The sequence below is a fragment of the Lepisma saccharinum genome, chromosome 29 (genome assembly GCF_977018435.1).
Source record: "Lepisma saccharinum chromosome 29, izLepSacc3.1, whole genome shotgun sequence".
Lineage (NCBI taxonomy): Eukaryota > Metazoa > Arthropoda > Insecta > Zygentoma > Lepismatidae > Lepisma > Lepisma saccharinum.
In genome coordinates this window covers 42,396,663-42,418,655 of record NC_139257.1, presented here as the reverse complement: position 1 = coordinate 42,418,655, position 21,993 = coordinate 42,396,663, and positions in this window count along the sequence as shown.

The window sequence follows — 21,993 nt, the reverse complement described above, 5'->3', positions numbered from 1 at the left end:
CATCAACTCAATATAATCTATTCTATTATGGCACACAGGAAAATATAATGTTGGTGATGGATTGTAGATGATTGGCTCCATGAATTCGGAATTAGGTTTGAATGTTGCAATGATGCCGGTTTGTTTGTGAGTGCCTATGCCATTTGATTTGGTAATCATACCCTCAGCCACATTACAGTGAATATTCAGAGTCTCTATGGCTAAGAATTTAGGTATATTAATAGCAGTGTGTTTGATGGCTGCTTCAAGTTTTGTGTTGTTCTCAAATCCTAGCAGTTCTCCTATAGTACCCAGATCCACTGTTTCTGTAGCAGATACAATCTCTACTCTGTGAGTGACAGAATTTTGAGTTAACACTACACCTCTGGGTAATTGAGCATTTAGAGTGGACAGATTATATTGCCCTGGAGTAATGACAATTTTTTGATCCCCTACTGCAATTGTGTTGTTGTGGTGTGTAATATTGGGTATCAAGTACATGCCGTAAAATGCTCTGAGAGCTATTGTTTTGGGATACACTATGTCATCATGCAATTTGAGTTTCAATATTGAATTTTGGCTGGTGAGATGGAATACCCCCATGATGTTTCAGATACCACAAGGCTTTTTGAAAATTTTCAATTGATGGTTTATTTATTTGAGACATATATCTGAGAACAGATAAGCACAAATGTCCGCAATTAACATCTTTGAAGTTTTGAACACGGGCATTATTGTAATAAAGATTAGCTGAATTTAGATATTTTATTAAATTTTCAGGTGGAACACCTCCAAATGAATCAAACACAAATGCCTCATTTTTTAAATATTTAAGATAACAAATCCAGTGAGTGCCCTGATTTTTGTACTCATCCAAATTAACAATGCCACACTCTTTGTTGAGTGGTTGTTCTGGTAAAGAATCAGACATGTACACACCCCTAAAATGTTTGATGCCCAGTGGCTTGATTAAAGCTTCAATATCTTGGTTTGTAAGCGGCTCTTGTTTTTTTTAAACTTACTCATGGCTCTCTTAACACCTTTGCCTTTTTTCTCCATGGCCAGGTTATGGCGCTTCTGCTCATCTAATTCTGCCCTATTTTTCTTGGCATCTATTACTGTTTTTGCTATGGCAGCTGATCCCCCGGCCAAACTCCCAACAGCCCCGAGTGCTGCTAAGATGGCAGGGATAGTAAATATGAAACCCCCCACATGTGATTTTTTTCTTGATTGCTGTAATTTTTTTAATTGGGGGGTGCTAAGCAACAATTTCATACCATGGCCCTTTGCAATACAAGAGCTTTTTTTCTTGCGCTGCTTTTTGGTTAAAAGACTGTCAATAGTTTTAAGAGATTTGAGACCTGCATAAGGTATTTGATACATAACACCCTTGGCCTTCATTGTAGGTTTATTATATACATATTCACAGCCCCCACCCCAGTTTTTGTTTGGTGTTCATAGCTATGGTGGTTCCCAATGCTGCTATTTTTTCACTCAAAGAAGCATCTTTGCTTACAAATCTGCCAAATGCAGCCTCTTCTAATTTCTTGTCTGCAACATGTCTCTTGTCAAGATCAGAATCTGTGTTGTATGCTATGTCATGGTCTCTACAAGCAGCATCTAGGGGATTTATACCAGGATCCCCTCTGTTTAATCTATGGTCCAATTTTGTGCCTGGACCACAATACTGATAGCCTGGAATATGTAGTTCAAATGGCAGCTTGTTTATAATGTCATTAACCAGGCCCCGACCCTCAGAAATATTCCAAAATTTAGGGGGTAGAGTATTAATAATTTTTATAAGATATCCAATCCCCTTAGTGTCATTCACTATAAAATTAGACAATTTTGTGCTTATCATGTCCATAATTCCAACCTTTTCATTGTAAAAATTGTGGTTGCCAGCATTTTCCTCCCCAGCTATCACCAATAACCTATCTACAAGTTTCCTGACATCATCAACCCACACAAATTCTTTAGGCAGGGTATTGTATTGTTTGATTCCACTGCCAGTCTTGATCTGTGACCATATGGGCTTGATTAAATTATTGTATTTTGCCCCACTGCTAGACTTGACTCTTTTTTGTGTAGGATCATTGTTCTGGTATAGAGCATCTGATTTTATTAATATTTCTTTGTAATAATCATAATCTTGATCTGTATAGCTGCCAGGCCTTTTCCGAGTCATCAGTTCCCACAACCCAGGTGTGCCGGGGTACTTAACAAAAGCACCTTTTTCTCCGAGACGAGATTCCGAATAAACAATCAGATCATCCCCCATAAAAGTTACTCTGAAATTGCCAATTCTATGTATGATACTGCCATCAAGCTCTGTGTCAGCATATAAGCCAAACACCTCATCTTTGTTGTCTTTAGGTGTGGTTAAATATTTTTGAGCAAGAAGACCCAATTCAATAGGATCCTGAGTAGCTTCAATTCTTCTAGGAGCAACAGGACTAGGTGTATGAATACTGGAAAGTGGGGTGAATGGATAATCTAATATGTTCCTTGCAGCTACAGGTACAAGCTCTGTGATCAAATTTTGATTTTGCTCTGTAACAGTTTTGATATTCTTACCTAAATTATTAATAGCATCAATTACAGGCTGTTCTGTTTGTTTGTGTTTTTCATAAATTCCACGGTTCTCTGATTTCCATCCCTTAAATCTTTTTACAAGATAATCTCTTAACTTAAGATCATCAATGATTGGTCGTTTCATGGTTGTTTATATACGTCTCAACGTCTAGAAAATCGTTGATTTTATTTCTGTATTTACCACTATTGGGCTTTCTTGTCATATCAATTGTGACAAACCCATAACTGTCCTGGTTCCAGCACTTGCTGCAAAACTTGGAAAAATCATTGTAGCTCAAGTCCCCACCTACATATTCATCATGTATGTGTTTGAGGTTGGTATGATCTTGATGAAACACACATATAAAATTGCTGTTGTCTCGGATTAGCTGCTTCGGTATTTTTGAAAAAGTCTGTGCCAGGTAGAAACAATCAATGTTTTTGTGTCGGCCCTGTGTAAAGAAATTTCTAACCTTGTTTTGATTATCCAGTATAATGTCATCAAACACAACAACAGAATTATCGAGACATTCATGGAGTGGCTTAACATCTGGTTCAAAAGTGGCAATATCCAATCCATCATATAGCTTCATCAGCTGCTGATATTTTAATTGTTCCAAGCTCTTAGAGAAGGCATACAAGTGCCTGTTTTTCCAGTCTAACCAGTTGGGTGCCAATAAAAAATTATCAACCATTAGTGTAGTTTTACCACAAGCAGATGGCCCAACAATAAGACACCTAATATTATCAGGCAGCAAGTTGCCATTTCTCTTATTCTGCTGTTCAGGTTCTGGCAGCCTTTTTATAACATCCCAGGTGCTCATATTATCACTTTGTCTGCATCGATCCAGCTGTTTTCCGGATGACCTAGCCATTTGACAAATAACTTGTTGCCTTTTCTGCGGATGATTTTTTCTATGAGATATGTGTCAGGCTGTTTAGTTTTGCTGAGTTCTTGTTCATAGAATCGGCCTTTGAGAATTTCTCCTCGATGATCTTTTATTATATATGTGTTAAGGGTCCCAGGTTTAATTTGAACCACTGTAAATAATTCAGTGCTCCAGTTTCTCGTAAAGCCTCTCTTGAATAAGTGCTTATATTTGCTGATTCTTACTTGATCGCCTACCCTGTATTTGGCCTTTCTTGTTGTTGGCTGGTATCTAGGATAATAAACAGTCCTGATCAATTTTTGCTCATCAGATGAAGTTACTTCAGAGGGTTTCATGTTGATTGTGGAATGGACCGAGTTGTTATATTTATGTAGAAGTTCTGGAAGAATATTAATCCATTTATAATTACCTTGAAGTGTAAATTGTTTATACATAAGATTTTTTAGAGTTTTGTTGAATCTCTCTACAATTGAGGCCTTGAGGTCACTGTAACTCGAATAATGTTTTATTGCCTGGCTTTTAATAAATTGTTGAAACACTGAATTATAAAATTCTTTGCCATTATCTGTTTGCAAATAGCGCGGTGATCTTCCACTCTGATTGATGATTGTCCTGAGGGCTTCTGTAACACATTTTCCAGTCTTGGATTTGAGTGGCACAGCCCAGGCAAATTTTGAAAATGTGTCTATTACAGTGAGTAGATACTTGTAGCCCTTGTTGATTTTGTCTAAGTTTTTCAACTGCCCACTTGCCAACTCAATCAAGTCGCTCTGCCATAAATCATCTATGCCCTTTGTGACTACTGGGAGTCTCTTAAAATTATGTCTGGCCTGTCTGTGTAATTCATCAACAATAATTTGTCTAGACATAATATGTAAACAAGAATATTGCAACTATGGGGTGTTCAGCAGCTGATACTGCAGGATTTTCTAAATATAATTTGTCTCCAATATGTATTTTAAATTCCAAAGTGCCATCATCTTCAGTATAGGCTGTTTCTAATGTATTGGGGTCTGTAAAATCCTCTAACTCTACACTGGTGATTTTTGGTTTGTTCTCAGCATTTGTTATCGATAAGGTGGGGTAGTGGTGTGCCTGTGGTTGATGCCAATATTTGATCTTGATTGGTCTCAGTGTGCCCCCAACAAAAAACTGGTAATAAAATTGTGCGGGGGACAGCATATATATTTTGCCACCTGGTGTAAATGGTGAATCATATTCTTTGTTGGGGATGCTGTACAATTCAAGAATTACTGTATGTTTTGGATTCTCGATTATGCCTGTTATTTCTTTTTCCGCTGTAAGCAATCTGCTTGTTACAGATTCAAGGTGCTCATTGATAGTCCTAACAACATCATCATGGCCTGGCTTGATTTTTATGTCCACAACAAGTTTCTTGTATTGTTGCACAATCTCTTGAAGCTGGGTGGCAAAAACAGACAGGGCATTTGCTTGATTGGATTCCATGGTCCCTAGCTGTTGCTTGATATTAGCTACAATTTGTTGCAAATTTTCAACAACTGCCAATTTTGAATTTTGAGCAGTAAGATCATGGACCTGTCTTCTGATATCCTCAAACAGGGCATGCAGTTCATTAATATGTTGATTGGTTGGTAGAGTGGCCACTGTCTGAGTGAGTTGTTTGATCTCTGCTTGTATATTCTTGATATCTTCTGATTTCAATATGCGATTCACTGCCCTTTTTATATTTTTAAGTTCCTGTGATGTAGGAAGATTTGATACTGTATTCTGCAAAGATTCAAGTGCCAATTTCACATTGTTTAATTCAGAAGCATCAGCCACATTTTGCATAGCATTTTGGAGCAGGGCTATATCTGCCTGAGAGGGTGTGGATTGTTGTAAAATTTCAAGTTTTGTTTGAATATCATCTATCAAGTGATGAAAATGAGATAGCTCAGATTCAGTGTTGAGGTTTTCAAGCTTTGTGATCTGTTGCTGGACACTGACAAGTGTGTCTACAATTCCAGGCAATCGGGATTCTAGTACATTTGCCAAATCATTTTGCACTGCTGCTATTGTACCTTCAAGATGGGTTATGGAACTTTGAATTTTTCCAAAATCTTCATATGTTTCAAGTTGCAGCTTAATATTTGCTACACTCCGAGTTATTGCATTCAAAGCATCAGAAGATGGCAAATTGTTCATAAAATTTTCAAGTGTCTCAATTTTTCCTTTAACCTCGGCTATGGCATTGTTCAGAGGATCCAGATTAGGTATTTGGAGTGACTGAATCTGTTCTTTTAGAGTGGAAATCACTAGATCAAAATCTTCTTGTGATTTTATGCTTTTGACAATTGTTTGGAGCTGTGCCTGGACATTATTTATTTGCTCTTCCAATTGTTGTTTCAATTGCTCGGAGTTGTTAGCCTGGGTCTTAAATTTGGCTTGAAGAGCTGCTACAGCTTCTTCCAAACTTTGAAAATTATCTAATGTTGCCAGATCAGTATATTTCTGAAGCAGCACTTTGAGTTCAGAATCAATTTTAAGAAGAGGGTCCATGCATTGTGATTGCAAATTTGTAATTTCTAATTGAAGACTGGCATTGAGTGTGGTCTGTAAAGCTTGTAAATCACTTCTTAATTTCTTGACTCTGACATCAAGCATCAGAATCTCATCACTGTGATCTTCATGCCTTGTATGGCCAAATATATCATAAGGCATTTTTGTTTTAATGGTTATTTATTATTGAATATCTAATTCTTAATTCTATAAAAAAGGGTATAAGCTTGTCATAGGATCCAGGGACCTCAATATATAAGCAGTCACCAGCAGAAACAGTATATACAGTGCCAGAAACCATGTTTGAGTGCTTCATTCTATAAATATTTCTCCCTACTGAAATTTTAACATCACCCTCAGGGGTTGTAATAAATTGCAATTGACCACCTACAGGTAATTGGTAATGATTTAAATTATTGTTAAATATGTACAATGTTTTGCCTGTTTCATCATCATTATCTGTAAATATGCTGTTCAGATGAATAATTAACAAGCCACTCAGTTTAGACAGCATATCAGGAGAGGGTTGTGGTGTTGGCAGCTCCATAATAGCCTGTTTTTTTAACCCAAATAAGTTCATAGGCATGTTTATTTATTTCAAATCATGCTCTGTAATTGGGCATTGTTTGCCACTTTTCAAATCACAATGACCCCATGGTAAAGTATGTATGCCACATGATAAAATGTATCTCTTATCATCATGTGGGTCCAGGGCCACTTTTCTTACAATATTTGAAGTCAGCAAGTGATCCACACTCTGAATTCTGGATTCTGATGTTTTGATTAAATTCTGAGATTTGATGCAATTTTTATAATCTTCAAATACAAGCTCTTTTTCCACAGCTACTTTGCCAATACCCTTGGCCTTTTTGACAACAGCACTACATGTTTTAAAACTATACACCTTGGCACTTAACCCAGCAAATTCCACAATAGCATCACCACATGTCTCATCTTTTAACTTGCCAGGCACCTTTTTGTTGTGGGGTTGAATTATTGTATGTTCACTGGTATCAAAATATTGAAACAATTCAGGCTGTGACATATCTTGATAAACATCTTCTGTTTTAATATCAAGAATAAAACTATCCGTATCCATGTACATCAATTTTATATTATCACCATAAAAAGGTTTCAACACATCATAATACAATGTTAACATATGTAATTTGGACAATTCCAATATTGCAGCCCCTACATAAATAGGTTTATCAAACTTAATCTTTGTTTTCTTCATGTTGAAAAGTGCCATGTGCTCATCATAAATTCTTCTATAATTGAAGTTGGGCTTTGCAACCAATTTTTTGCTCAGGCTGGGGTCAGTAATTATTTTAACATCGGTATGTTTTCTGACATTTTCAATAGTTTTGCCATACACTGAATTCACCATCAATTTAAACAAGCCCTTATCAAATTGGCTTTTTGCCGATGTTCGAAGCTCTGTGTTTGTATCAATGTATGGTTTCAACCATTCTGAGTGCCTGAACCTTAAGACTTTGCCAACTTTGCTCACTTGAACACCATGTTTCATCAGGAACTGGAGGTTTTTGTAATATATGACATAACCCTGTTTCGGCTCCAGAGTCATCATGAGCTTCTTCTGTTTAGAGCCAGGTGAACACTGAACCTCGGAAATTGGGGGCAGATCAGAAAATTTATTGTGCAAATCATCAGGAATTGTCAGATCAACCTCTAAGAAGAGGCCATAATCTCTGTCATCAAAATCCTTAAGATCTTCAATATTGAAATCTTCAACCCATTCAAGCCCTGCATATGGTAGTTTATCCATCATGGCATGACCATAGAGGCTGTTTGCATCTACATACAGTATAAAATTTGATGGCAATGCTGGATCATAATCAGGCATATATTTGTTATTTGCTCTGGCATATCTCTGAGAACATTGCACCATCCCCCCTCTTATACATTTCTCCATAAACAGATACTTATCTTGATCGTGGATCAGATCCAATTGCATTTTAGTGTTCAAAAACATTGCGGCCCATGCTAGGCCCGGGGCACTGTAAAAATATATTGGGTCCAGTCCATAATTTTGCATGGAAGATTTTCTGAATGCCTGCAATATATCAGCTGAGAGGGTCACATCAAGTTTCAAATATGCCATGTGATAATCACCAAATATCTTGCATTTTAAATTGTTCCACATCAACTGAGCATGGTGATAATCTTCATCACTGATTCCAGATCCTCTGATTCTGCTGTAAAATGCTTCTTGTGGTGGCAGGGAACACTCATCAAATTTAGAAAAATCTGTAACATAGTCATATGGATATACACCCTTCCGCCTAATTAATTTCAGGTCCTGATTTGGAAACATGGCACGTGTGATTTTGAATTGATCATCAGATAATTGAGTGGTCAGTGTAGCCAGGCTAGCAGGTAAAAATCTGTAAGAATCAAGAAATCTTATGTGAATAGGAACACCATTAACTTTAATTATCTTGCTAATAGATATATATTTTTCATCATTTTCAGCTAAAATATTTAAATTCTCCTTGTCAAACCCCTCGTACCTGATTAAATGATGATAATCATAATTGGATGCTCCATGGCAAAATATGGGGATAAATCTTGGTCTCTTGATCTGAATATTGCAGCTTTTACACAGGGCCATTAAGAATTTACCATCTGTATGAGAATGGTGATGTACCTTGATATTTGTATCTGAAAATTCACAATCACATACCGGGCATTTTTCTGCATTGTTGAAATCTTCAATCTGTTCCTCTGTTAAAGGCAACATAGGCTCTGATTTTAATAAGTTGTTAGATGCTATGTCACGGCACTCATTTTCCATTCTATGTGCAAATATTTTGATGGCATTTGGTCCCACGTATAAGTATGGCTCACTAGCTACACCATCCCGTATAACCACAGAACAAAAGCTAGAAGGTTCATGTACCTGATATGGTGTAATTGCAGATTCTTCAGGATCTGGGCTACAAAATGCAAGAGGTTTGAGGTTTGATTCAAAATCACAGACAATATATGCGGGGTGTTCCAACAAGGCTTCAAACTTTTTGAATTTGCAATTTTCACTTGGATTAGGCATCACCATATGAACAGGTTTATTGTTGCCACAGTATTTCAGATGCTCAATTAACTTGTTTTTTGCAATTTCTGCATTCCTTTCACAAACACCATTTACCATTTTTTGACCATCAAATACAGTTAAACATCTTCTGCACAACTTGAATATTCTATTAGATTTGTCTAGTTGTGTTCTGACTATAGCTTCAAGATTATGTATCAAAGTGTAATGATTTGTGCCATCCCCTTCAATTAAAAGCAGATCAATCGGAATAGCAGATTCATCATCAATTGTACTGATTCTGAGAGGTGCTATCGGGCAATTGCCAGTGGAACAAATAAATACATTAATAGATAATTGTTTGCCATTGATGTGCCTGGCCCTTTTTTCAAATTTATCAATATTCTGAACAGACATTGGATATTCCAAACCCTCCATTGCATCGTCAAAATCATGTTCATGTTGTTTGTAATAAGTTATTCGCTGAGGATCCTTTGAAACTGGATACAGAGCAGCTAAAATACACCACAAAAAGCATTTCTGGTCATTATTTTTTATATTGACCACGGCTCTTTTGTTTTTGATATTGGCAGGTAATGTCAAATATGTAGAACCTCGCAATGGGCTGAATTCAGAAATATTAACATATAACTTGTGCGGAGAGCCGCATAGGCTCCATCCAGACTCTTTTGCTGCAAATTCAGAGTGTTTCATGTTCAGTTGATCCTTCAATCTGCTTATTATTGTGTCTGCATTTGAATATACAGGTACAGTTTCTGTTATGTGGGGCTGTGTAAATTTTGTGCCATTTGGTTTCTTATATTGAGTATACAATTTGAGGGACAGCTTATAAGAGCCATTTTGTGCATTTAGAATTGCCTGTATATCAGGTTTTTTACTGTTCAAAAAATTCTTAATGCCACATATTGGCTCTGATACAAACCGATAATCCCTAAGTTGGGCATTAAAACTGCTATGGATAGGTTCATAGCGTGGCTGCTTTGCAGGTCCAGCATTAACAGGTGCTTCGTGCTTCCTTTTCAGACCAGATGTAGATGGCTGTGAGGGCAATATTGATGACTGTACATAAGAATTACACTTATGCCATTTGTAATATGCCTTGCTTAATATTTTATGGCATCTTGGACACATTTTTGTGGCTTTTCTGCATTTCTTAGAGTTACAAATACGGCAATGCCTAGCCCAATGAGAACTAGATATATTTTTATTACACCGATTGCAATATTTTTGTTTTGGCATTTTTTATGTTGTTGTTTATTATATAAGATTTTCTGGGCTTCAATTCAAAACTTTATACTTAATAAAAAATATCAGTTGGGTTCAGCAGTTAGTGGCTGAGCTGGTGCTTTTATACCCAAACAACAGCAGTAACTAGGTTTTGGTGATAGTTTTGCTGATGTACAACACACTTCACCAGGTTTAAAACCCCATCTCTATATCAATTAAATACAATTCAAAATTGGATTTTCAACTGTGCAATAAATATTCTGTAAGTCTCACTTGTGTTTATATTAACAGAACAATACAAAACCAGAATTGTATTCAGGATTGTATGTTTTCATACAAAAAAGCCATATTTTTGACAAGTTTATAAACAACAATCACACAGATATAGCTTTTACACACATGGCCGAATCTGTCTGAGCAGAGGAGGGAGGGGGTTTCAGATTTGGGGGCTATCAACTAGCAGTAATTATTCTCAAAATCTCACTTGTGGACATATTATTTTGCCACATGTATTTCAATCTTAAATATTTTATCAGGACTCGAACCCCGAGCCTTTTGTTTACAAGACAACAATATTATCATTTTGCCATCAGGGGAGGCTTCATATTTTATGAGGACTTAAACCCAAACCTCCACACCTGAAAAATTAGGGTATAAGCCCCTCTTGCCATTGTCTTAAGTATGGGTAAATCTATCTGTTGAGCCCTTGCCTTTTCTACACTAGAAATTCAGAATTTCTTAAAAATCAGAGCATATCACACCTGAAGAATTGGGGTACAGGCCCCATCTTGGCATTGTTTTAAGTGTAAGCAAATCTGATTGTTCAATCAAATAGCCTCGCCTTTTCTACACTTGTAAGTGGCGCTGTCTATAGCATAAATACCACTACTGTGGGGACTTGAGCTACAATGATTTTTCCAAGTTTTGCAGCAGGTGCTGGAACCAGGACAGTTATGGGTTTGTCACAATTGATATGACAAGAACACCCAATAGTGGCAAATACAGAAATAAAATCAACGATTTTCTAGACGTTGAGACATAAATAAATAACCATGAAAAGGCCAATAATTGATGATCTTAAATTAAGAGATTATCTTGTAAAAAGATTTAAGGGATGGAAATCAGAGAACCGGGGAATTTATGAAAAACACAAACAAACAGAACAGCCTGTCATTGATGCTATTAATAATTTAGGTAAGAATATCAAAACTGTTACAGAGCAAAATCAAAATTTGATCACAGAGCTTGTACCTGTAGCTGCAAGAAACATATTAGATTATCCATTCACCCCACTTTCCAGCATTCATACACCTAGTCCTATTGCTCCTAGAAGAATTGAAGCTACTCAGGATCCTATTGAATTGGGTCTTCTTGCACAAAAATATTTAACCACACCTAAAGACAACAAAGATGAGGTGTTTGGCTTATATGCTGACACAGAGCTTGATGGCAGTATCATACATAGAATTGGCAATTTCAGAGTAACTTTTATGGGAGATGATCTGATTGTTTATTCAGAATCTCGTCTCGGAGAAAAAGGTGCTTTTGTTAAGTACCCCGGCACACCTGGATTGTGGGAACTGATGACTAGGAAAAGGCCTGGCAGCTATACAGATCAAGATTATGAGCACTACAAAGAAATATTAATAAAATCAGATGCTCTATACCAGAACAATGATCCCACACAAAAAAGGGTCAAGTCTAGCAGTGGAGCAAAATACAATAATTTAATCAAGCCCATATGGTCACAGATCAAGACTGGCAGTGGAATCAAACAATACAACACCCTGCCTAAAGAATTTGTGTGGGTTGATGATGTCAGGAAACTTGTAGATAGGTTATTGGTGATAGCTGGGGAGGAAAATGCTGGCAACCACAATTTTTACAATGAAAAGGTTGGAATTATGGACATGATAAGCACCAAATTGTCTAATTTTATAGTGAATGACACTAAGGGGATTGGATATCTTATAAAAATTATTAATACTCTACCACCTAAATTTTGGAATATTTCTGAGGGTCGGGGCCTGGTTAATGACATTATAAACAAGCTGCCATTTGAACTACATATTCCAGGCTATCAGTATTGTGGTCCCGGTACAAAATTGGACCATAGATTAAACAGAGGGGACCCTGGTGTTAATCCCCTAGATGCTGCTTGTAGAGACCATGACATAGCATACAACACAGATTCTGATCTTGACAAGAGACATGTTGCAGACAAGAAATTAGAAGAGGCCGCATTTGGCAGATTTGTAAGCAAAGATGCTTCTTTGAGTGAAAAAATAGCAGCATTGGGAACCACCATAGCTATGAGCACCAAACAAAAACTGGGGTGGGGGTTGTGAATATGTATATAATAAACCTACAATGAAGGCCAAGGGTGTTATGTATCAAATACCTTATGCAGGTCTCAAATCTCTTAAAACTATTGACAGTCTTTTAACCAAAAAGCAGCGCAAGAAAAAAAGCTCTTGTCTTGCCAAGGGGCATGGTATGAAATTGTTGCTTAGCACCCCCCAATTAAAAAAATTACAACAATCTAGAAAAAAATCACATGTGGGGGGATTCATATTTACTATCCCAGCCATCTTAGCTGCTCTCGGGGCTGTGGGGAGCTTGGCCGGGGGATCAGCTGCCATAGCAAAAACAGTAATAGATGCCAAGAAAAATAGGGCAGAATTAGATGAGCAGAAGCGCCATAACCTGGCCATGGAGAAACAAGGCAAAGGTGTTAAGAGAGCCATGAATAAGTTTAAAAAAAACAAGAGCCGCTTACAAACCAAGATATTGAAGCTTTAATCAAGCCACTGGGCATCAAACATTTTAGAGGTGTGTACATGTCTGATTCTTTACCGGAACAACCACTCAACAAAGAGTGTGGCATTGTTAATTTGGATAAGTACAAAAATCAGGGCACTCACTGGATCTGTTATCTTAAATATTTAAACAATGAGGCATTTCTGTTTGATTCATTTGGAGGTGTTCCACCTGAAAATTTAATAAAATATCTAAAATCAGCTAATCTTTATTACAATAATACCCGTGTTCAAAATTTCAAAGATGTTAATTGCGGACATTTGTGCTTATCTGTTCTCAGATATATGTCTCAAATAAATAAACCATCAATTGAAAATTTTCAAAAAGCCTTGTGGTATCTGAAACATCATGGGGGTATTCCATCTCACCAGCCAAAATTCAATATTGAAACTCAAATTGCATGATGACATAGTGTATCCCAAAACAATAGCTCTCAGAGCATTTTACGGCATGTACTTGATACCTAATATTACGCACCACAACAACAAAATTGCAGTTGGGGATCAAAAAATTGTCATCACTCCAGGGCAGTATAATCTGTCCACTCTAAATGCTCAATTACCCAGAGGTATAGTGTTAAGTCAAAATTCTGTCACTCACAGAGTAGAAATTGTATCTGCTACAGAAACAGTGGATCTGGGTACTATAGGAGAGCTGTTAGGCTTTGAGAACAACACAAAACTTGAAGCGGCCATCAAACACACTGCTATGAATATACCTAAATTCTTAGCCATAGAGACTCTGAATATTCACTGTAATGTGGCTGAGGGTATGATTACCAAATCAAATGGCATAGGCACTCACAAACAAACCGGCATCATTGCAACATTCAAACCTAATTCCGAATTTATGGAGCCCATCATCTACAATCCATCCCCAACATTATATTTTCCTGTGTGCCATAATAGAATAGATTACATTGAATTGATGGTCACTAATGAAAAAGAAGAATTAGTTGATTTTGCTGGAGCCACAACAACTGCAATCATAGAGATTAACATTTAAATAAAAATACATACAATGGAAAATATTGAGAGTTATGAGCTACAATCATTCCCCCCAAACAGGAGGACATTTGCAAATTTAAATCAACCCAACACAGAAATCGAGGTTGATCTTGATGTAGGGGATGGATTTATACACCCCCACAGAGCAGATCTATACATCAAATTTGATGTTGTAAAGCTGGATGGAACAGATTATCCGGCAAATTCAAATATAAGACTTGTAGATAATTTTGTGCCGCATCTGTTCTCTGAAATTGAGGTCAGAAAGCATGGCGTTGTTATAAACAGAGTGGATTATCCCGGCATTACCTCCACAGCTTTGGCTACATTAAAATTATCCAAAACCGAGGCTTCTTACTACAGAATCGGTGGATTTGAAGCTGGTGAGAAAATATTATCTAAAAACCACACAGTGCTGTTCCCTATGCGCCTATTGCCAGGATTCTTCTCGGATTACAAAGAAATTATGTGGAAGGGTGGGTTAAGAATTACATTTAGAAGAGCTGCAAATGATAATAATGCTTTGATGAGGTACAGTACAATAAACTCTACAGGGGAAGCTCTGCCCAATACCCTACCTGATGAGGGTAAATGCATTATTCAGACTATGGAGTTAAGAATCCCTGTTGTTGAATATGAGGCCAGCTATGCTCTTAAATACAAAGCAGATATAATAAAAAATCCACAGGTTCCTCTGCAATTTTATACATATCAATGTGTACAGAAGCCTGCATCTGGTACCTATTATGAGTTTGATGCCACAAATTCATTCTCAAGTATACAATATGACATGCCGGATTTTGTGGTGGTACTGTTTCAGACTGGAAGACACAATAATCAGGAAAAAAATTCAAGCAAATTTGATAACTGCAACATCAAGAACATATATCTTAAAAATGGCAGAAATGAGGTATTTCCTAGAGAAAATTACAATTTAGACATTTCCAAGGATGATTTTCTTAAATGATATGAGGCTTTTTCGGCATTCAAAAGGGTCACTACTGGCAATACTGACATGTATTACACTCCAGATGAATTCAAAGCACGGAGACCCATGTTTGTCATCAATGCTTCAAAAAGGAAACAAGTTGTGGTGAATGACAGGACAAACATTAAAATTATCTGTGAATTCCATGAGGCTTTACCCGATGACACCATATGTAGTGTTATTCTCATAGGTGAAAAATCATATGTTTATGATGTAAGAAATGAGAGAGTCACGGAGCAATTCTAGAAGATATTTGCTCTATTATCCTGTTGTACAACAACACACAAACCTCAACTGTATTATCAGCTAGCAGTAAATATCTTATGTATGGGCAGTTGTATATATTTCAATCTTATATCAGGACTCGAACCCAAAGCCCCTGATTACAATGCAACAATATTAACACTTCTCAATATGGAATATGCCCACATTTTACTGGGTTCTGAGACCTTAATACAGACAAAATTGGATTTTGAACTGCCATAATATTTTCTAAGTCTTTGCCTAGGCTCATATTATCAGAATAGAATTACTTTCAGCATGAAGGGGGGGCAGTTCATTGCCACTGTGTGAAAATATGTATTTTTATCTCAATAATCTTTGTTACACTTTTACATGTTGCAGACATGTTACACTTTTTCCCCTGTCGCACAGAAAGATTAATGCCCCCTTCAGTGAATCGTACAGAAAAATCATTAATGCTCCCTTCTAGATATATAGATTTTATCTCTTGCGTGCCGGCAAAACATGCAAACAATTAATTATGCTTACCCGCTCTTCTCCTATTGTATGGCTGAGCGGGTGGTTATAAAACATGAAAAAATAAGAAAACTGAGAAATTAAGTTTTTATACAATATATTGTTGTAAAACACTTTTTACCAGGTTTTCAGATCTGGGAGCTATCAACTAGCAGTAATTATTCTCAAAATCTCACGTATGGAATGCCACACATATTTCAATCTATCAGGACTCGAACCCAGAACCCCTTGTTTATCAATTAAACTTAAACTGGAAGTGAATATGTGTGTATATGGGTGGGTGTGTGTGTGTATGTGTGTGTATGTATGGGTTTTTGCTTAATTTCAGGTGTAGTCAAAAAAATATCAATTTTTGACAAATTTATGGACAAAAATCTGGCTGATGCAACTTTTGTAAGTATGCACAAATCAATCTGAGAAGAGCTCTTCTTTTCTGAAAAATTCCTGAGGGCATTTTTACAAAAATCTTGGATTAAACGGGGTACCACACTTGAGCAAAAAGCTCATATAGACATGTTGAGCTAGTTTTAAGTGTAGCAAAGCTGCTTGAGGGGTGCTCTTCCTTTCTCGGGTTTATCCCACCGTAAATACCACTACTATACCCATATAAAAATCAATAATGACGCAAGTGTAAAATATAAAAATATAACTAGTCCATTAACATAAACTTGAAATCTCTAAGAGCGGTGTCCCGAACGCTGAAGTCCGGAGACGCCAGGTGTTGGAGAGTCACTTCTTGTTTGCACCTGATTTCGCTCTTCAGTCCCTCGGTCCGACTGCGGGCTCCTTGATCGACTGTGGGGTCGGTAATACCCATCACGTACCTGACCTAGTTGAAACTTATCGTCGCGGTTGCCCTGCACTGTGCCGTGCGGCGGTCGACGCATATTTCCTCCTCCACGTCTGCCTCCCTGGTACAGTGGCGAAGGTGGTAAGGGATGAAAGTTCTGATCATTGGCGCGTGGATCGTGGTGCTGTCCTCGCTGAACCATCTGAACTCGCTGGCGTCGGTTCCGGCCGTGACGATCATCTTCTCCTCTGGGACGCTTATTCCAGCGCTCTGACCTGTCGCGTTCTTCTTCTTCTGAGCACTGGTATAGGTTCTCCAGCGTCAGCGACATCGAATCGGGGTCGGACACACAACTGCCATTAAGGTGACGCCGGACATCTTGCGGAAAATGATATATCAGCGCCGCGATTATTTCTGGAGCCGTCATTTGAGGCTGCAGTGCCTTGAATTCATTATATTTTTTCCAGAAATATTGCGCGTACGTAACTCCCGCGTTTCGGCTGTAACGTTCATTGCGCAATAACATTAACATCCTTTCTACTTGGATCGGCCGCTGAAAGTGTCTCAGGAACATCTCCCGGAAAGCTTCATAAGATGTAAAATGCCTTTCATTCGTTTGAAACCAATTTTTCGCCCGATCTTCCATCAAGCCTCGCAAAACCAGGATCTTTTCATTATTCCCCAAGGACAGCTCCTCTGAGGTAGTTTCAAACCAAGGTCCGTTGACCTGTGTTTGCCGCTCGCTTTGGAAGGTCCGTTCATAACGCGCCTTTTGAGCAAGCCGAGGTGGTTGTAAAACTGTGACGTCATAGACATGACAGATCGCTGGGGAAAGTTTAGTATCGGCTAGTTTTAGCAGGGGAAACGTGTTTCTGTGTTCTTTCCTTGCTCTTGTATTCGTGTATTCGCGTGTATTTTTAGTCATTTTGTTGTGTTTTTCATATTGTACTGTGAGTGATAATAATAATGTCTAACTGTGCTGTGAGCACATGTCGAAACTATCTCAGGAAAACTAAAAATTTTGATATTGTTTACCATAAATTTCCTCCCAACGAAGTTCAGAAAAATCTGGGAGAGCAAATGTTATCGAAAAGACAAATTTCAGGTTGCTAACTCGAGTATTTGTTCTTCACATTTTTAACCAGAATGTTACGAACGCGATTTAGAATCGGAATTATTAGGAATTACACCAAAGAAGAGACTGAAGAAAGATGCCATTCCTAATTGCTACTTCCAGTCACACATGTGCAGGTCAGTGACGACAACAGCGTTCGTGCAAGACGTGCAAAGGCAAGATGTGCTAAAAAGAGAGTTCTCTCTAAGGTAAGTGAACAATATTTGTGAACAGCAGCGTGCCACCTCAAGAACAAAAGCCTTTATCTGTGTTGTCATTCGTTTGTTGAATAGAAAGTTAAAAAAATCGAAAACACAAAACAATTGGAAGTGCTTCGTGAGGAAAATGATAAGCTAAAGACAGATATAAATAATTGTCACGAGGAAATCAAAAACCTTAAAATCAATTTGCAAAAATGGCAAGCAAGGTATAAGAAGGTATTGCAGTCAAAAGTGGCTTTAAAAACAAGGGAGCGGAAGAACTATCGTGAACAAAAAAGTGAGACAAATTTTGAGCAAAACCTTTACTCTAGGGCAAATCAACCAGTGACGTGCCCAGGATTTTCGAAAGGGAGGGGTTATGTATACTTTTTCTTGGTAGTCAGCTCTCATTTTGTCATATTTTCCTACCTTTGACGTTCTTTTTTTTTTAGGAATACTGGGCAAAAGAGGGGGGTTATAACCCCCCTTTGGCACGCTACTGAAATCAACATGTTAATTAAGGGGAAAAGAAAGCACAGGTGTGGAACCAGGAAGATATAATTCCTGCATTAACACAAAGGGCGATCAGTGAACGATTGTATACCCACATGAGATCAGAGGTCGGAATTCCATTACCCAGCATTGTAACACTTCGTCGCTGGGCGCAGAAATTGAGACTCCAACCGGGAATTCTTGCACCAGTTTTGAATATTATGAAACAGCAGGGACAATGACAGAGTTTTGGGTCCCCATAGAAATGTTCAGGTTGCAATGCTTCGAGGATTGACAGGTGAATGGAAACAGCCAGTATACTATAACTTTGATACGCCTATGACCAAGGCTTCGTTGTTTGATATTATATCAATGGTTGGGGTAGCTGGGTATGAAATAGTCGCTATAGTTTCGGATCTAGGTGGAAGTAATGGAAAGCAAATGAAACAAAAACAATGGACCCAGAGCTGCTCTTCTTCCAGTCCTTTCCAGAACTAGCCGTGGTTAAGTTTATGCTTTTACATACTTATAATTCATCTATACACCATTACTTTCATGTATTCTGTGTAAGTTGTTTTGCGATGCTTTTCAGTATGTGTTTTTTCTATTAAAAACAAGAGCGTTGCAAGCTTTACAGTGCTGAAAATAGCAGACACGCAGAGAGTATCATGCTGATGACGTCACAGAACCCCTGCCGAAGTTGTAAACACGAGGATTGACAAAAAGGCGGTATATGACCAGACCTTCTAGAGCGGGGGAAAGTGGGCTTCGACGGACCTTGGTTTCAAACCGTTCTAAAAATGCAGACGGTAAAACCCGATCAGCCCCGTTGAATCTTTTGAAATGGTTCTTGTATTCAAGTGAAAAAATAGCTCGCCTCGCAATTGTGGGTGCCGAATAATGACCGCAGCTGGTGGTCGCTGGTCGAGTGGGTAAACCGGGGAAACCCTCATTTACCGCTGGCTCATTGCTACTTGTCAGTTCAATCGAAGGGTCTTCATTATTGCTGGTGGCCGAAGTACTTGGGTTATCCGTGGGCGTTTCTCGTCGCTGAGGGTGAGAAAGGTCCAAACTGTCCATTTTTCTTTCCAAGGCTTGTATCCTTTGCGAATGGTTCTCAACCTCGCCTATTGTTCTCGTCACGCGCTCTCTCAAACCTTCATAGTTTTGGTGACAGCTCGCCTCAAGCTGGGCCGAGGAATGTCTCGTAAGCGCCAGTTCCTCTTCCGTGTGGTCTGTCCGTCGCGACAGTGTTGCCAACTGCTGGTCCTGGTCATCAACACGGGAATCCAAGCGAGCGATTTCCGCGGTGAGTTTCTGCTCACTATCTTGCAAGCGCGTGGAAAAACGTTCAGTCATTTGTTCCACCGAAACACGCACCACTTCCTGGAATCGGGTCTCAAGTTGTTCGATTCGCTTTTGTGTGTCTGCGTGCTCCGCCCGGATCAGCTGTCTTATCATCTCGAACATCCTGTCGTTGGTGCCGGCGCCATTCTTCAATGCATCATCTGTTTTTTCCATCGGAGAGACATCTTCCGGGGGGGAAACGGTCAGCTGATTCGGATCTTCAAAAGGTGGCGTGGATTCAGTATTTACAACTAAGCCCCCGTGTCCTGACATTCCTGACGAAATAACACAATTACTACAACGCGGCGGCGCTTCGTTCAACGGGTCTATTACCCCTAATGGGATTTCAATCCCACAAATTACACAATTCCGTGCTTCGCTCATGTTTCCGTAAATAATTTTCTCACTTCTCAATTTCATTAGATATTTAAAAACACTCACTATGACCTGAGGTCGTCAGAAGATAAATCTGCACTTCAAAATATATAACGCACTACAGAAAAACAATACAAACAATAACCTATCAAAAGTGCAGAGAGGAGGGCACGACGGGTCCCCTTTCTGCTACCTACATAAAAGCCTACGCGCACACACAAAGTCGCCACTAAATTTGCATGAAATAATTCCTAGAAAATTCGCCCTTGCCGATATTCGCCTACATAATTGCCCTTTACGTTAATCAAATTCGCGTCAAGAATGAATAACGCAAACACAAAATACTAAATGACACAAAAGAAAATAAAAACGCCACAAGAATACACGTAAACACAAAATACCCAATAAAAGTTTTTCCAAAGCAATGAAAAAAATCCTCACGCTATCTATCAATTAAAAAAATGAAAAATGTACTTCCCTCGACGAGGGTAAAAGATAGACCGGTCCCTGATCGGGATGCCAAATTCTCACCGGGACCTTTTTGGTACATGACCTCTGTTTGACACTTAGTCCGGAGACCGAAGTCCCCTTCCTAGGTGTCGGGCCCAGCTAACGGTTTTGATTCCAGGGTACGTGTGACCGGATCGGTTTTTACCCCCGACGAATAGCCGACTCGTGCATAAAGTGACGTTGAATAATAATAATAATAATCAATAATAATAATAATTGATGTTAGCCAGCACAAATGCTTTGCTGACTTAACGTTGAACTAAAATATAAATACCACCAGTTATGAGGATAAGTATACTATATGTTTAAACACAAATCATAGTCAAATCATATATAACAATAATGTATATTATATAACACACAAAAAATAGACACATTACACAACCCCTCACTATCATTCAAGCATTCACACACTCTCTCATACCGCAGGGGAATAATTACATTAAGATAAGTACATTGGCCCTTTTTAGATACCATGCAATATTTAGTTCTTCATTGGAATATTAAACTGCGCCCGAAGACGTTAATGTGCTTAGAATTAAAGATACTAAACTTCCATCTGCGCGTGCTCATTACATTCTGCCAACGGGCATGACACGTAAACCTTTTATTCTTGCAATTTAACAAAACATTTAAATAATTGTTATAGAATTATCACTAATGCGCCTTGGAACTTCAATAACATTAGGCTTAGATATCAACTGCAAGGCACACATGTTTACAGACTGGAAAGTGAAGACACTTATGTATGAATATATATTAAAAAATAGCACGCAGTTAATTTACTTCCTCACTTAGCAAACTTGAGGGATGATTTCTGCAATAGATACACGATTTATGCAGTTTTAATCAAATATTACCGAGTAAAGCATATAAGGTGACATAAACAAAAAATATTACTCAACAGTTCGGCGCAGAGCGTGGAAAAACAACAGTATGCTGTGAATATCTCTTCCGAATTAGCAATTGTGAAATTTAAATGATGCTGGCGAGAAATAATTATAATCAATACCTTTGCGACTTTTAATTTTAAATACAGGTATCTTTTCGTCCGACGACCGATCTTGGGAGGCTTGGGTAGATGATCACTCACACATATAGAAAATGAACAGTAGTATACTATACCATCTCGACGTTCTAGACGTTTCAGCGACGTTTACCGTAGTCCTCTAAACGGCGGCGTGACGTTAACCCGCGGTCCTCTTTGCGACACTAACACTTCCCCACGCTACTTCTTTGTAGCGGCACTTCGCAATCTTCTGGGACACACCTTCCTTTTACGCTTCAACATCACGGCGATCATCTTGTCGGCCTCGTAATGGAGCGAT